This window comes from Hydra vulgaris, chromosome 02 (assembly GCF_038396675.1).
Source record: "Hydra vulgaris chromosome 02, alternate assembly HydraT2T_AEP".
Classification (NCBI taxonomy): domain Eukaryota; kingdom Metazoa; phylum Cnidaria; class Hydrozoa; order Anthoathecata; family Hydridae; genus Hydra; species Hydra vulgaris.
This window is the reverse complement of record NC_088921.1, coordinates 1,941,349-1,959,596: the sequence shown is the minus strand read 5'-3', so window position 1 is coordinate 1,959,596 and position 18,248 is coordinate 1,941,349. Positions and strand designations below refer to the sequence as shown.

Here is an 18,248-nt window from a genome sequence, read left to right as displayed (position 1 = left end):
AACTATTTAGTTCTTTCTGTTTATTTTAGTTAATTGGTTTTATTTAGTGTAAATTTATAAATATTATACTCAATAAATTATTTTTTATGATTATAGTGTTATCGTTATTATTAATTCATTGTTCATCATTTTTATTATTATTTGTGTTAAAAAATATTTTTTTATATCAACTTATAGGTATTTACTTAATATTAGTTTTATAACTATTTGCAAATGACCGTGGATGTAATATCGTTTTCCAAAATACATTGATTGATAAATAAGTCACAAGAAAGTAAAAACGTTTTTCTTAAAGTGTTTAGACAAAACTAAACCAACAAAATCACTTTTCAAGCATAACAAACCACAGCTTTGTTGTCAGAAAAATGAAAATTCTATTTTTAACTAAATTTTTAATTTATTGGTTGAGCCTTTTCAAGCATTCTAAAACATTTTCAAGCATCCTTTAACGTTATTAAAAAAAAAAATATTTGCCGAAATTTACCGACATCATTTTACCGGTAAATCGATAAAACAATTTTACCGATTTCCCGGTAAATTTTCGGTAAAAGCTCAACCCTATATATATATATATATATATATATATATATATATATATATATATATATATATATATATATATATATATATATATATATATATATATATATATATATATATATATATATATATATATATATATATATATATATATATATATATATATATATATATATATATATATATATATATATATATATATATATATATATATATATATATATATATATATATATATATATATATATATATATATATATATATATATATATATATATATATATATATATATATATATATATATATATATATATATATATATATATATATATATATATATATATATATATATATATATGTATACACACATATATATATATACATATATATATATGAATATATATATATATATATATATATATATATATATATAAATACATATATATAATATATATATATATATATATATATATATATATATATATATATATATATATATATATATATATATATATATATATATATATATATATATATATATATATATACAGTATCGGACAAAACAAGTGCAATCAAATAATGCTAATTAGTTTCTTTATATAAAAGTGCTGCATTTTTTCAATTTAGAGAAATAACTATGTAACTGTTTAGAGACAAAGTTCTTCAAGTTATATTCATCACAAAGTTCATTATTTGTACACGAAAATTAATGAATTAATCAAAAGTATTAAAAAAAGTTGATTTCCTTCTGGACAAAACAAGTGCAACTCGACAAAATGTTGACCAAGCTGTATTTCGCTATCAATATTTCGTGGCGAATCCTTTGTTGTCGATCACAGCCTTGCATCTTCGAGACATATATTCGATCAGGTGATCAATGAAACTTTGTGGAATTGCTGCCCAGGCCTTTTGGATTTGTTCAAACAGTTGATCCTTATTACAAACACCTTCACGATTAATTCTGCGGTTGACGATCTCCCACAGGTTCTCAATAGGGTTGAGATCCGGAGATTGAGGCGGTCAATCCATCACCAATAGGTGGTTGTCTTGAAACCACTGCTTGACTACTTTTACAGCGTGTTTCGGATTGTTGTCTTGCTGAAAAACCCATTTTATTGGCATATTCCATTCAGCATGAGGTAACATAACATCTTTCAGGATATTTTTATACATGAAACGGTCCATTATTCCATCGCTTTGATGTATTGGACCTAAACCATTTGCAGAAAAACACCCCCAGACCATTACATTGCCTCCACCATGCTTCACGGTTATATGGCAGTAACGTAAATCGAGGCGTTTTCCGGCCGATCGACGTACACGGCAAATGCCATCGCTCCCAATGATGTTAAACTTTGATTCATCACTGAACAGGACAGTTCGCCATTTCTGCACATTCCAGTCAATATGAGATTTAGCAAACAGGAGTCTTTTCTTCTGGTGTTTTAGTGAAATCAGCGGTTTCTTTGCAGGGCGTCGAGAAAATAATCCGGCTTCAACAGCACGTCGTCTGAATGTTCGGTCCGATACAGGCAGCTCTAATTGCTTTTGTATCTCGACTGATAATATCCAGGGATCCTTCTTGACGGATCTGACAATCATTGTGCTTTTGGCAAACAAGGACGCAAAAGTATACTTTTGTGCAAAAAACGCAAAAGGATATTTTGTTTCGGCATTTTCCGCATGCGTGAGAGGTGTTTTTGTTGAACTGTTTCAGAAAAGTTTTGCTGGCACGACTGTCTTTTTGTTTTACTGCCAAATTTTTTTGTTGTTTTTAGGGTGATGTTCAACAGGGACCCGTTTTTGTTCAATATTTTAATTATTGTTTTCTTTTAATGAGACGTTTTGTTGTCCCAATGTTTGGAAAATTGTTTTGTCTTAAAAAGTTCGAGTTTTGGTTTTGGTTCGTAAATTTTTTAAGTGAACTTTGCCAACCAATACTTTGTAAAGTAGTAAAAACCGTGAGTTTTATCCTCTCAGCATTCTTTCAGTTGAAAGAGCATTTTTAGGCGAAGTGCAAGAATTTGCTCCTTCGGAGATTAAATTCCAAGACACCCGCTTTTGACGGGTAAGAAAAGTGTCTCTCTCTTGACCCGATTGAAATTGGACTTTTGCCACAGATTTTCAAAAATGGCTCTATACAATCGTTCTATTACCAAATCGGGAATGGGCAACACGTTTGCCAGAAACCACACTTTTGACATTGCTAGCATATTTATCAACATAGTCTTTTCCCGAAGTGTCAAAGTACGTAGTCACAGAAACTTGAGTTTTTTCTCTATTTTCTTTAGAGTTACTAACTAGTTGAAATTGGTAGTTTCACTCAGTTTAGTGTAAAAAGTAACACAAGTAATATTTTGAAACCGGTGTTATTGTTCCACTCTATGTCGTCCAACTCTGGGTAAATTACTTTTTTCAACTCGATTTGAACCAGCTTCCATAGCTTTGCCCTTAAAAGAACATGTGATTTTGAGGGGAAAAGTTCACACAAGGTTTCATAAATGATCTTCAAAAAATCACAGTCATTTATAATTCCAGGATCTAAAAAAAATTTTATATTTACACTTACATCTTCAACACTTGTAGTAACATTTATGTTCATATCTACAATATTTGATTCCATATTTACATCCATATTAACATTATTTACTACTAACTTCTTTTTTACATTAAAGTTTTTTTTCCTTTTATTGTTTTTAAATCTTTGTTTAACTCCGCAAGCCTTCACCATTGTAGAAGATTTATGATATAATTATGAGCTTTCCAGTAACTGTTTTTATACTAAAGTTGTTTTGAACAATGGAAAATACAATTTCCTTGTAAAGATATATTTTTTATATGAAAAAATTGGAATTTGGACTATTTTTTAGTAAAAGTAAAAAATAGTGCCGTTGCTATGGCGGTTGATAAGAAAGCTTAAAATACTAGGATTCAATAAAATCTATTTTAATAAAGACCTATAGCGAATTTTCAAAAATGGTTTTCAGATTGTGAATCTCTGATAAATTTAGCACAAAACAAGAAAATAATATTTTTTTTCAAAAATTTCATATTTCTGAGGGGTTGTCCACCTTAATAGGTCCGCATAACAATCCGGACTAACAGTAATCCGGACTAACAGCAATAGTGTAATACTAGAAAGCTTTAACTTAGTCAATAAATAGGCGTGAGACATTGTTTTAAAGTAAAATAACTGAAGTGATTTAAAATAAAGTATAATAGACTTTCAGCCTCATTTAAGATTTCTTTTTTTGCATCCGGTACCAACAGAAAGTGGAGTTAAACAAGTATGTCTTTATTTTAAGGCTTGTGAATTTTGAATATTTCTAAATTTTTATTTAATGTTAACAAACAATATATTAGGTATTTAATTTGTATAGAAATGTTTTTTGTAAAAAATAATTTGTATATATATATATATATATATATATATATATATATATATATATATATATATATATATATATATATATATATATATATATATATACACGTTAGTGTATTTTAAGTAATTTTACAAGTAATTTTAGAGTGCTCAATGTTCTTAAAGAACAGAGCAATAATAAATTAGTAAAAAACACTTATCTAACTTTTTTCTTCAACTTTAAGTTTCACCATTGCTGGATCATCAGGAAGAGATGCTAAATCTAAAAAAAAATTCAATTTATAGAAAAAAATATTTTACAGGAAGTTATAAATTATTATAACTAAAAATAAAAATTAAAAAATTTCTTAATTACTGTATTTTTTTGGTTAACGGGAAGTAACAGAAAGTAATTATTAAATAAATTCTTTTGGAATGGGGATAATTTAATTTGGTCATTTGTTTTTATGATTTTTTAAGAGGTATTTATTTTCGTGCCTACATTTAGAAATTAATTCAGATTTTTTATTTAATAAATTTTCCTGAATTAAATGAGTAATTATTTCAAATTTTTCTTGCAAACATAGCATACATTTTTTGGAAATGTTATTATAGGCAGGGGCAAATTAGGTCTTTTCTTTTCATTCTTTTAAGACTCTTCTTTACTGTGAATTCTCCTACTTGCTCCAAAAGTTTCTGTCTAGTTTTTTTTCTCTAACATCAGTTATTTGGAATAAGCACCTTATATCTTGTTTTCCCGATTCATACAAGTTGTATTTTTTTTAGCCATTTTTAATCATTATCTTGCTTTATAAACTTTATATTTTCTTTACCAGTAACTTAAAACTCCAATTTTTTGCTTCCAGCCTTTTTTTTTGGTTACTTGCAGCCTTGTTGGAAGTGAAGATAAAGTGAAGAATAAAAAGGTTTTAAAACTTTTTTTCTGTTTCAGAGGAAGGGGGGGTTAACTGTTGTAATGTAGTAAAATTTAGTTTTTACTTTTCATACGTACGAAAAGAAAAAATTGTACATAAAGATTTTTCAAACTTGACCATCGCTATTAAATTGTTTTGAAAATTTGTAAAAAAATTTTTTAACATTTTTAAAAATGAATTGAAAAAGTTAAAACTAAAATCAAAAAAATAAAATTAAAACTAAAATAAATAACAAACTGTAATTATAAGATTATTTAAATTTAAATGGGATAAATAATTTTGAATTGTCAATCTTTATTAATGTTTTTATCGTACCATATTATGCGATATCCTATTAAATTAAGTGACAACTTACATCTGAAGATTGTTCACTAAAAATGCACATTTAAAAGTTAAAAAAAAAAGATTCTTTACAATTCTTCACAGTAACATAAAGAGAAGAAAAAATAACTAAATTGTTTCTTATAAAAGTTGATATAATTTTTATATTTGAAGATATTTATTTTAAAAATACATACTTATATTATTATAAAAAATATATATATGATATTCATTAATATAAATAATCAATTATATATATTTAATATTATAATATATATAAAAAATCATTAAAAGTGATTTGTGACTTTATTTAAATGCCTTTTAATAATATAAAAACATAAGTAAAGATCAAAGTTCTAATGACTTTTAAAAAGGTTTGCCTTTTTTTTCTTCTCAACAAAATCTTTCTTCTTTTCCAGTGTATTGACTGATGATTTTTATATAAAAAATATCTCTGTTGAAGAGACAATCGTTGTTTAAAGTCGTCTCTTATAAAATTTAATTATTTTTTTATTACATTAATTATTAAAAAAATAAATTAAATTTAAAAAAATTTTATATAAAAAAATAAATATTTAATTATATAAAGATTTTATATAATTAGATAAAATAAATATAAATTTAAAGAACTTTTATTGATACTTTTGTTGAGTCATTTTATTTAAAAGTAACTTTTTTTATGCAAAATAATTTTATTAAATAATATTCTAGTTTTATAAACATATTTTTAATTTTTAATTTTTTTCTTATTGTTTAGATGATAAGACACTTCAATATTTAGTCAGAATTCTTCTTCAGTCTTTAAACTTCATTTTGTTTAACTTAATTATTTAACGCTTTTTTTATATGCGGCCTAATAACTGTTAAGTTAAATTTGAAGTATGTTTTTAGGTAAGCTTAAGTTATGTTTAATCATATTCCTTTCCTTTTGAGTTTTTGATGGACTTATCAAGAGAGATTCTGCTTGTCTTATTGCAGTGGAAGATGTCTTGAATCTTTAATATGAGAGATATTTCTCCTTTTCAAATACTGAGACACTAAAGAAAGAGACAGCAAGTGAAAGGCTTCACAATAGAGATAGTGAAGAGTTAATGGATATGTTTAGCGATGCCAAAGGAAGATCGCCTAATGCAACAATGGGTTATATATCATGCAAATTAAGATAAAAAAATTAGAATTTTAGAAAATCTTGAGAGCCTAAATAAGTCTAAGAAAAGTTATTTATGTGTTTAATTCATATGGCTTGCAAAAAAAGAAAGATAAATTGACTGAACCACACTGCATTGAGAGCAGAAATTTCAAAAAAAAGACATGCAAAAGGCAAAAAATAGATAAAAAATAAAGTTTGAGCAAGAGCTGCATGTACTATCTTTAAATGAAATAAAGAATTTTTATAAACACTTAGATGATTAAGAATGATCTGAATTAGATGGTTCAACTTAAATGATGATCTGGCTTGAATGGTTCACTTTCTGAAATAATTGTTAGTAAAAAACTCTGCCATAAATAATTAAATTCTGATAATACCAAGTCAGGCGTGTATGAATGTGTAATCATGTATATGGGAGAGTAGAAAAAGTAAACAAAAGAAAAGCTGAGAGAATTTATACCATTTCTTACTGGAAAAAAAGATCTGACTAGATGATAATGTGCATTAAGTGTTACTCATGTGATATAAGTACTGTGTGTGTGAATTGGGTAAAATAATATTTTTATAAAATTAGTAAAAAACACATATCCAACTTTTTTCTTCAACTTTAAGTTTCACCATTGTTGGATCATCATGAAAAGTTACTAAATCTAAAAAAAAATTCAATTTATAGAAAAAAATATTTTACAGGAAGTTATAAATTATTATAACTAAAAATAAAATTTTTTTTTAATTACTGTATTGTTTTGGTTAACAGGAAGTTACAGAAAGTAATTATTAAGTAAATTCCTTTGGAATGGGGATAATTTAATTTGTTCATCTGTTTTTATGATTTTTTAAGCGGTATTTACTTTCGTGCCTACATTTAGAAATTAATTCAGATTTTTTATTTAATAAATTTTCCTGATTTAAATGAGAAATTATTTCAAATTTTTCTTGCAAACATAGCATACATTTTTTGGAAATGTTATTATAGGCAGGGGCAGATGAGCGGCATTAGATCGATCTGGATAGGTAAAGGCTATAGCAAAAGAGCCATAGCCTTAACCTATCCAGATTGATCTAATGCACGTTAAAACCTATCGACTATTATGGTTAACAAATCAGGAGAAAATTATTTAATACAAGATAAGAGATTATGTGTTTGTCAATTAAGTAAAGTAAAAATCACTCTTAGTCAGATCACTCTCCAGATTATTTAAATATGAGGATAACAGATGACTACATGAGGACTTTCTATCAGAAAACAAGACTATGATAAGCACTTCTTAAAAAGTTTTAAAGTAATATTCAGAGAACACTTTTGCAGGAAATCACTTTGGGATAGAAGCTCAAGTAAGACGATTATCAAGCAATGGATCAACCTATATATTGGTTTTATCTTGAAGAATGCAATTAGAGGTATCAAGAGATGAGATTGATGAGAAGTTCTCAGCAAGCAAATTAGCTTTCTCCTTAGGTGATTTGATAAAATCTGAACCGTGCAGGTGCAAGTGGAATAATAGGTTTGCCTCTATAATAGATCACTTTTATAGGTTCTCCAGAAGTTACAAGAGCCTAAATTTTGTGACCTGAAAATAGCAGACTTTGGCGTTAGACAGAACCATTTTACTATGGTTTCTAGCAATATTAGGCGGGCGTCTGTTTTTGGAGAATCGTTATGGTAATAGACATAGAATTAATGGTTACGATTGAAAATTGCAGCAGCACAATAAGAGAAAAAACAATAGAGAAGCATGAGGCTTGACTTTAAATTGTTGAGAGGAAATAAATGATCCCATTCCAGCCTGAATCTAAGAAGTTACATAAGTAGCACATTTGTTAGCAGGAAAACAAAAGATTTTTACCCAAGGGTCATCAGAATAAAATTACATAAAGTGTCCCAGTGAGTTCTAAGTTAGTTGGAAGAGGTACAATGAGAAGAGGATTCTGATGAAGAAGAAAAATAATAAAATAATAGTGTTAATAGTGATCAAACTATGATCAAAAGTACCTAGGGGTGATTGTGGATAAACTGAGTACTGATTAGAATTAGAAATAAGACATTTAACTTAAGTAAAGAGGGTAAACGATTCAGATTATCTGGAAAGTTAGTTGGAAAGTTGATGGTTTTGTCGATTTGATCATAACTAATATCAAAAGAGTGCAGTCTTGAGATAGAGGAGAGTGATAAATAACAAATAAAAACTAGATAATAGAATAAATTGAACAAGAAGAAAAAGTTAAAGGAGTGGAGTGGTATCATTCACTAATATTCGTGGAGACCAAGAATATTAGTAAATGATAGGTTTAGAAAACTTGGTGATGATGATGGTTTTTTGTATTTTATAGTTTTTAGTACTTTATTCATTTTTAAATTTGTTGAAGAACTTGTCTCAAAGCATAGATAGTACTCAAAACACTGTTTAATAGCCCAAGCAATTGCCTTCTTACTATTAATAAACCCTAAGTCATAACAAAGGGCTCCAAATGCACACCAAAAGTACAAACAGGGACACCATCAATGCGCAACATGGCACTGTTAATACTTTGATATTTTGCAGCTGTTGATGGAATCAGCCTCTCTGAGAGCTACCACAGAGTTCAGGAAACCTGACTACCAGCTGGCCTCAGAACCATAAAACTAAGTTTTAGTGCTGTACCCTCATTAGGAGATAATAGAATGAGTTGCCTAGTCATAAAAGCTGAGACACAAGCAAAAGTTATGCATTGAGTCAAAATATTCAGAATTCAACATTCTAAACTGGAAACAATGTATTAAAATTACATCTGCACTAGCCTAATTTATGAAGAAGGGGTGAGAGGCTGGTCAACAGATAGAATCTGTGTACCGCTTAAGTCTTTGCCTAGGATGCCTTCTTCAAGACAGTAGTAAGATGCATTTAACATCTGCCCAAGAAGAGTATTTTTATCGAGACACCATCTTTAGTCTTTACTCAATTAAAGGCCCCAAGGCGGGGGTGTGTTTTAAGTCGGAGTTGGCATCTCCAAGCTTTTGCCTAAAAAGGCGTATCCTACAAGGCAGCAGAACATGAAGCAGATTGTACTGGGTTACATGTTACCAGTAGCAGGATAACCTGACCTGTCATAAATATATATATATATATATATATATATATATATATATATATATATATATATATATATATATATATATATATATATATATATATATATATATATATATATATATATATATATATATATATATATATATATCTTCATCACAAAAATGTAACAACAAGTTTTGTATGAATTATACCCCCTCTTCCCCCTACCCCCATAGAGTGTCACGTAATTTATGGACAACATCTAAGCTGATTAAAAAATGTTTTTGTTATTTGATCTTTTTTTTTTTTCTACATATGCAAATAAGGAAAAGGTAAAGGGGAAAGAATTTTTTTGCATTTAATTATAAAGCAAATAACATAAACATTCTCATGCTCATATATATTAAATGTCCTTTCAGTTAATAAAGAAACTACTTAAGTAAGTTTTTCCCCTTTCCAAAACAAAAGGCACAGAATATTATTACAATAAATCATGTAAAAAAAGTGATGCAAAAAATGTTCAAAGAATTTACGAACGAAGCAACAAGAAAAAAAGGTGTTTAACAATTTAAGCGCTAACACAAAAATTATATACTACAGGTATATAATTTTTGTGTTATATAAACAGAATAAAGTATTATCAAGTTAGGCTTAAATATTTAGGAACACTTATGTTGATGATAAATTAAGACTACAATTACTTCTAAGGAGAAAAAACAAACATCGATTTAAGTCACTAAAGTTTTTGTTGAACATTTGTGGTTAAAAAATGTTAGCATTGAAAAAGCTCATAGAATTGGTCAGTGAAAGTTCAGAAAACCAAGAACAATTGTATTAAAACTTTAGACTTTAAAGGTAAAGTTGATATTCTGAAAAAAGTAATTCAACTAAAATGGAAAATTATTCATATTTATCCCTAATGTTCTGAAGTACGCCTTTTGGCATTCTTGCTAGATATGAATATATCTATACATTTAAACTCTAAAACTCAAAAACTTAAGGTTGCATTGCAAAACCAGTTACATCTTGACTTCCTGATTTGAAAACACTATTGATGAGCTCAAAAATAGTAAGAATAATGATTCTAATGATAAATAACTGATTTGAATGTATATATAATTTTGTTCTCTTTTTTTAACCTTAAAAAGTTAACTTAGGTCTATGGTTTGAAATCTAAAATGTTATTTACGCTTCTTATCAACTTTGTTTTAAAGGCATAATTTATTTATAATTATATGTAAAAAGAACTAAAGAACATGTAATAAAGCCATATTTAGTTAAGGTAAAACACAAGTACTCTACAGAGATGTATTTTCATGTACGTAGTGTCAATATATTTTCAAAGCAACTTTGAAAAGGTACTATGTTGCAGGCCTTGTTAAGAAGCATTAGCCTGCTCACATTTTGCCTGCAAAAAGGCGATTTGTCTACGCATTCAGCAGTCTTGCGCTATGCAAAAACTTTTATCTTTAAGAATATTTAAATTATCTATTGATGTTGTTAACGTGACGTTTATTGAGACGAAAAAAAGTTGTAAGTAAAAGCATTTAACCGCAATTGTAAACTAATAGATTTTTTGTTAAAGAAACTGTTTGTTTAATAATTTTTTTGTTGTTGTTAAATATTAGTTAAAAAAAAGTAAAGTGTTTTAAGTTTTATCTTAAGGAACTAAATATATAAATTCCTTTTAAATATAAAAATTATTTTTTGTCATAATAGTTTAAAAAATGCACGATTTATTTTGGTGTAAATATTTTATTAATAAGATATTTTGTTTATTGTTAATTCAATAACGTAAAGTTTTAATGACGTTCGTTTAATTTATGAAAATAAATTATGATCAATATATGTTATAACGAATAATACAATATAATGAATATTTTATCGGTCACTGATAAATAATAAAAAAAACTCTTTATTGTTTAAAAACATTATTAAAAAGAGTTTACAAAATAAATAAGAAAAAATTTATTAACAGTTTATAAAATAACCAAAAACCAACTGCAAAATTATAAGAAAATAAACAAACATTATTTTACGTTTTATGAAAAAAATATTTTTTTCAAAATAAAATTTAGTTTATATTTGAAAAAAATAATAAAAATAATTTTTCAAATAGGAACTTAGATTTTATTTGTAACTTTTGTTATAGTGAGAAAAATAAACTGTATTATTTTTAACGCGTTAATAAAATAACTTTAATTACAATGCGGTACTTGAAAAGACGCTAGAGATGCAATATAACTCCTAACAACACAAAATATATTTGCGGAGTTGTGTTACTTAGAATTACGCGTTACGCATTTTCATTACGCAGCGAAATTTTGTAACAAGGCCTGATGTTGGTTTTCTTAATTATTTACTCAAAGTTTTGTGAAATTATTTACTCAAAATTTTTTGAAACTATGGCCACAAATTAAATGTGAAATAAAACTGTTTTATTTATGCAATTTGAATATGCTTATGGGGCGTTAAAAAATTTAATATTATTACCTACATAAATGTTTTGGCCTGTTTTTTTCTCAAAAAGTGTCTCCTTATTAATTAAAAGGGTTATGTAAAAAATTTCATAACAAAAAAACCGTTCTTTAGACCAACACTGTATAAATATTATGATAGGTATGGTGTCAATCTATATAGGTTTTGTAAATATACTCATTTGCCTTTCAGAAAAACTGACTTCAAGATTCAGATGTTACAATAACATTACAAGATTTATCTACTACTAAGATTATCTACTATTATCTACTAAGATTATCTACTATTATCTACTAAGATTATCTACTATTATCTACTAAGATTATCTACTATTATCTACTAAGATTATCTACTACTAAGATTATCTACTATTATCTACTATTATCTACTATTATCTACTAAGATCTACAACTATAGCTAAAAATACTGCGTGCTGTGTGGTCAAACCTAAAAATTTAAGCAGAGCTTAAAGGTTAAAAAAGTTTTCTTTAAAAGTTTGTCATGAAAACCACATATAAAATATGTTAAAAATAAAATCTAAAGAAATATTTCTATATTATATAAAACCTAACCATTTCTCAGCACTGCATCTTCAAAAGAAAAAAACTTTTCGTTTATTCATAATTTTATCTCCTAATGAATAATGTATATAGTAGTAAGAATTATGGTAAATTCGGCTTTATAGCAAACAAAAACATGCATGCAGGATTGTATAAGGTGCACACAGAAGTCTTCATTTCAAGTCTTTTTTAAGGAAATCTTGCGCCTCAAGTGTTCATTAAATTAATGTACACCGAGTTCTACAATTCATGTTTAAAACAAAACATTGACATTCTCTTTCTGTATTTAAGTTGCACTTTAATAAAAATTCGCAAAAATATCCTTCTCAATTTTCAATTAACAACTTTGTTGTGTCAAGAACTAATTTAATACTAGGCTCTTACCAAATCCAATACCATGAACTGTTTATATTAAAACATCTTTCAAACTTATTACAAAAAAGGAATATGTTCAAAACATCTCTTCGGAACAGTATAGGAAAAAATCTAAGAGTCTCGTATTACAAGAAGATATTGATTTAAAATACCTCATTTAAAATAAAAAGGGGAAGACGTGGTTGGCAAACATTTTGAATGCCTTGAGTTATTGCAAAACTATCAGTTGTGAAAAAATAATACTTAGGCAGTATGTTTATGTTATCATTATGATTCATTAGTTGCATGAATTTTTAGCAAGTAGAAAATTTTTAAATGAAAATAAAAAAATTAGTCAAGACACGTTTTATCGGGTCACGTGACTGGGCAAGATGACTTGTTATGCAACTTTTGCCAATAATTTTACAAAATTTTACTCCCAACTATCAACTACTTTAATTAAAATAACACAAAATAAGCACACATTTAAATAAAATATTCCTCAAAAAGTTACACCAGAAAGACACCATCCATTAAGAATAACCAGAACTGAGGTATTTTTTTTTAATGTGCTTAAAGTAAACTTATGTTTATAAAACTCCGTTAATAATTTTTAAAAAAACCAATTAGCATTTTAAAATAAAAAAATGAAAAAACATTTTTGTTTTTTTCATCATCGTTTTTAAGTTTCTTTGTTGAGTTGAAATATGAAAAGCCATTTGTCCCATTTTCCCTTACTTTAATAATATACATTATTTAAAAAATAGTTATTGATACTACTTCTCTTTTGTTGCAGTTTTAAATAAATTTTTTTGTTAAAAAGCTGTACAATGTTGAAAAAACGATGCATTTTTTATGGAAATTTTCCGGCAGCTGGGATGGTCAAACTTCCCGTTATTTTTTGGAAAATACAATCACATGTAAACAAAAGATTCCGTAAATAAAGGGATATTTCCATTAAAATACAATGTTTTTTTTTTGTTAAGCAATGGAAGGTTTGGTTATCGCAGCTGCCAGATTCTGCAAATAAAATGATTGTTGCTGCTAATATTCCGTTCATATCAAAATTTAAAATAAATTTAATTTATGTATCTAAATTATTTGCTAGACATAAACTTTTATTATTTAAAATAATAAAAGTTTATGTCTAGCAAATAATTTAGATATAAAATAGATTGTATGTCATCGAAAATATTATCTAAAGACATTTTGTTTTTGATATACATAAATATTTAAATTTTTGGTGATTTACATTTCATTTTAATGGCAAATTCGTGTATTTGCTAAAATAACAAATTAGTAATTAAAAAATTAAAAAAAAATTGTTAAAAATTTAGATAAAGTATAAATAAGTACATAACAATATAATTATATACATTTACAATATAGATATACTTAAAAAATCATTTTTGAGTAACTTATATTGGTTTCACAAAAAATAAAAAAGTCAACCCAACTACACAAAAATAGAGTCATTCCTTTCTTTACCATTTCAAATCAACAATAAATCTAAAATAAAAACAAAAAAACATAAAGAGTTTTTGAGAAAGAAAGATTTTAATATTAAACAAAGTAATAGATTATAAAAAACACTTACTATGTGCAATGGGGACCTTAAAGTTGTTACTCAATATGAGTGATTTAACTAAGGCAAAGCAACAGTTTAACAACAAATCCCAATTTTTCCTTTCTGTTCTATAATGAAAATTTATTTTCTCAATTTTTTATTTTTATTTAATATAAAACCATTGTAAAATTTAAGATTTAATAATAAAGATGCATACTTAGTTCTAAGCTTGAGCTAGCTAAAAAGAAAAGAATTAATATACATTTCCATATTATAGGGAAAGGTTGCATAAGATGACCAGGTTCCTAAGACAATATAACCTCTTTTAAGGGTAGACTACTGATTTTTTCGTAAAATACTACTGATTATTTTTTTTGTAAAGGATATTCATACAAGTTAAATTAGCATCTGCTAAGGTTTCATCTCTTTATCAAGCTCGAAATCTCAAATTTGGCCTTGTATGAAATACCATTGCCATATCTGAGGCGGATCTTCTAATGATGCCCTTTCTCTTATAGAAAAGGTGCAATAATGCATTGTAAACATAGTTGGACCTGCTCTTGCAGCCAACCTCTAACCATTATCACATTGTAATGTTGCTTCTCTTTCTTTTTTCTACAAATCCTATAACAGGCACTGCTCTAAAGAGCTAGTGTCTCTTGTGCCATCTACTAAAATTAATTCTCGTGTTACTCGTCATTCAATTAATTCTCATCCTTTTTCCTAATTGACTGACTCTTCCTAAGTGTTTCATAAATGCTTATTTGTCTAGTTTTTTTCCTGGAACATCGGCTCTTTGGAATTCGCTTCCTTCATCTTGCTTTCCTGATTCATATAATTTGCAATCCTTTAAGTCGTCCGTCAACTGTTATCTTGCTCTACAATCTTTATCTTTTCTCTTCCAGTGACTTCCAACTTTAATTAGTGGTTGCTTGCAGCCTTGTTGGAAGCGAAGATGTTTGAAAAAAATAAAGTTCGACAGTGTTATTTATTTTAATTTCTTGGTTGTATAGTTACAATAAAATATTTTTTCAACAATAAAATATTCTTTGAATATTTTATTGTTGAAAAAATTTGCCATCCCAGTTATACTTTTTTATTATTCAATGTATTGTAATTATGTCAGAATGAATCAAGGTCATCAAAAGTTTATTACATCCTCAATATTTTATGCTTATCTACTGCTAATTCCACGGGTGAAATGAGATAATTAATAAGCTGTTGTCATGCTATTTAAATTATGATAGTATTTGGTAAATTTGCTAAAACTGACACGTATTTAGACTCAAGATGAGATGTGGCTTTTTATTAAGAAAAGTGCATTCTTTTAAAGTTGTTCTCCGTGGAGCTTTATTTTGGTACTTCAAAAGTGAGTACCAAAATAAAGATTACTAATGATTACATGTGATTATTAAAAATTTCTTTGACGACATTTTTCAACTTAATATCTTCCCTATTATCAACAAACCTACCAGGGTAACTTCCAAATCTATTACTGCTTTTGATAACATTTTAACAAACTCAATACAAGATACTTCTCTAAAATCAGCAATAATAAAAACAGATATTTCAGATCACTTTCCAATATACTTCTTTTTGTCACTAAATTCCACAAAAATTAATAATTCAAATATCTTACCTTATTACTAAAAAATTTAAGGACTCGCTATTGGCAACAAATTGGCAAAAGTTCTACCAATAATGTAAACTAGGAAATACAAATTCTGCCTACATCAACTTTATAGATTTATTTATCCTACAATATATTAAAGGTTTTTCAATTCAAGAAAAAGAAATTGACGCAAAATAATTAAATTGCTTATGTTTAACAAAAGAAACAAGAAAATCCTCAAAATAAAAACAAAAACTACACGTAAAATATTTAAAAATTAGGAGCCAAGGGATCCTATCCTTCTTCAACCAATACAAAAACCTATTTAACAAGAAAAAAAAAAAAATTTTCAATTAATAAAAAAAGTTTTATAATTCTAATCGAATACAAAAATTTGATGGAGACTTATAAAAGACATGGGACATTATAAAGGAAATATTTGGTAAAAGTAAATCTAACCCTAACAAATTGCCTTCTAGAGTAATAATTAATGAAGGTGAATCAAACATCAAACAAGATATTTCCAATGAATTTAACAACTACTTTGCCAACATTGGTGCTGATATTGCATCAAAAATTGAATGCCCTAATAATACATTTAAAAGATACTTAACAGGCTCACGCTGCTTTAAATTGCAACAAAATAAATCAAGACAAACTTGAAATAGCTATAAAATTACTTAAAATCAAGTCCCTAGGGATTGATGAAATAGCTTGCAAAGTAGTGTCAGATGTTTTTGAGGAAATATGTAATCTAATTTACCAAGTATTTAATTCATCAGTTACAACAGGTATTGCATCTGATAAACAAAAATCTCTAAAATTATACTAATATATAAATCAGGAGAAACCAATTATTTAAACAATTGTAGACCAATCTCAATCCTTTCGGTATTCTCGAAACATCTAGAACGAATAATCTATAAAAAATTAAATAAATATTTAAAAACTAACAAAATTATCAATAAAAGTCAATATGGTTTTTAAAAGCTACACTCAACTGAGCATGCAATCCTTGGCCTCTCAAATAGGAAAAGTAGATCATTTAAAAAAAAAAAAATTCACATTAGGGATCTTTATTGATTTGTCAAAGGCTTTTGACACCATCAAACATGAGATTTTACTAACACAAATGAAAAAGTATGGTATAAAAAATCAAGCTTAAATTGCTTAAGTTTAAGCTTAAATTTAAAAACTACTTTAAATTTAAAAACTTTCTAACAGAAAGTGTGTTATTTTAGATAGAAAAAGCAAATCAAATCTACTAAAAACAAAATGTGGTGTACCCCAAGGTTCAATTCTTGCTCCTCTTTTGTTTCTTATTTATATAAACGATCTTCCAAACGCCTCTAATATCTTTAAAACTATAATGTTTGCAGACAATACAAACTTAGTTTACTCATCAAAGACAATTGAATAAACAAATGCTGAACTAAAAAAAAAATTAATATATGGTTTAAATCAAATAAACTGTCACTTAATATAGAAAAAACTAGTATATACTATTCCACTCTAACCAACAAATTTAAAAAATATCCCTGCACCTACCAACAACTAATATAGAAAATATCACCATCAAAAGAGCTCTGAATACAAAGTTTTTAGGAGTTCTATTTAATGAACACATCTCCTGGAAATCCCACATAAACTACATTAACACAAAAATATAAAAAAACATAGGTTTGCTTTACAAGGCAAGACCATTTTTGTCACAAAAAAGTCTAAAACATGTCTACTTTGCATTTGTACATAGCTATCTCATCTATGCCATTTTAGCATGGTGCGGTACCCATTAATCTAATATTGAACCACTTTACTTACGTCAAAAACACTCTTCAAGACAAGTATACAACAAAAATAAGTTTACTCATGCTCAACCCTTACTGAAACAAATGAGCACACTAAATATATTTGAAATAAATTTTTTTCAAAATAAGCTTTTTATGTTTAAATATAAACTAAGTCTGGTTTCAGAACATTTATAACACACTTTTTTAAAAACAATATAAATAAATACAATACAAGAGCAACAGGAAACTTAAGGATAACGTTTGAAACAACAAGACTCTCAATATTCTCAAATACATATCTTAGTCCCTATTTATTTAACAAATTAGTTTCCAGAAACGAATCACTATTAAACTTAAACAATGAAGACTCTCTGAAAATCAAGCTAAAAACTGCAATAATCAAATTAAACAACAATAAATAAAACTTTTTTTTTTTTTAAATTTAAAAAAAAAAAAAAAATGTAACTTAACTTATAGTACAAATCAATAAAAAAAATAAAAAATAACAATATTAATAAAAAGGTATA

At 26.7% G+C, this 18,248-nt stretch overlaps 1 protein-coding gene across 2 annotated transcripts in view; it reads left to right on the top strand.

Annotated features, from left to right (window-relative positions):
* Positions 1 to 3,721: 3,721 nt before the first annotated feature.
* LOC136076638 (NACHT, LRR and PYD domains-containing protein 5-like) overlaps positions 3,722 to 18,248 on the top strand; it is an 81,853-nt gene continuing 67,326 nt past the window's right edge. For both annotated transcript variants that reach the window (XM_065789937.1, XM_065789938.1), the window contains exon 1: positions 3,722 to 3,827. The gene's annotated coding sequence lies outside the window, so the exon portion shown is untranslated. The remainder of the gene's footprint in view (positions 3,828 to 18,248) is intronic.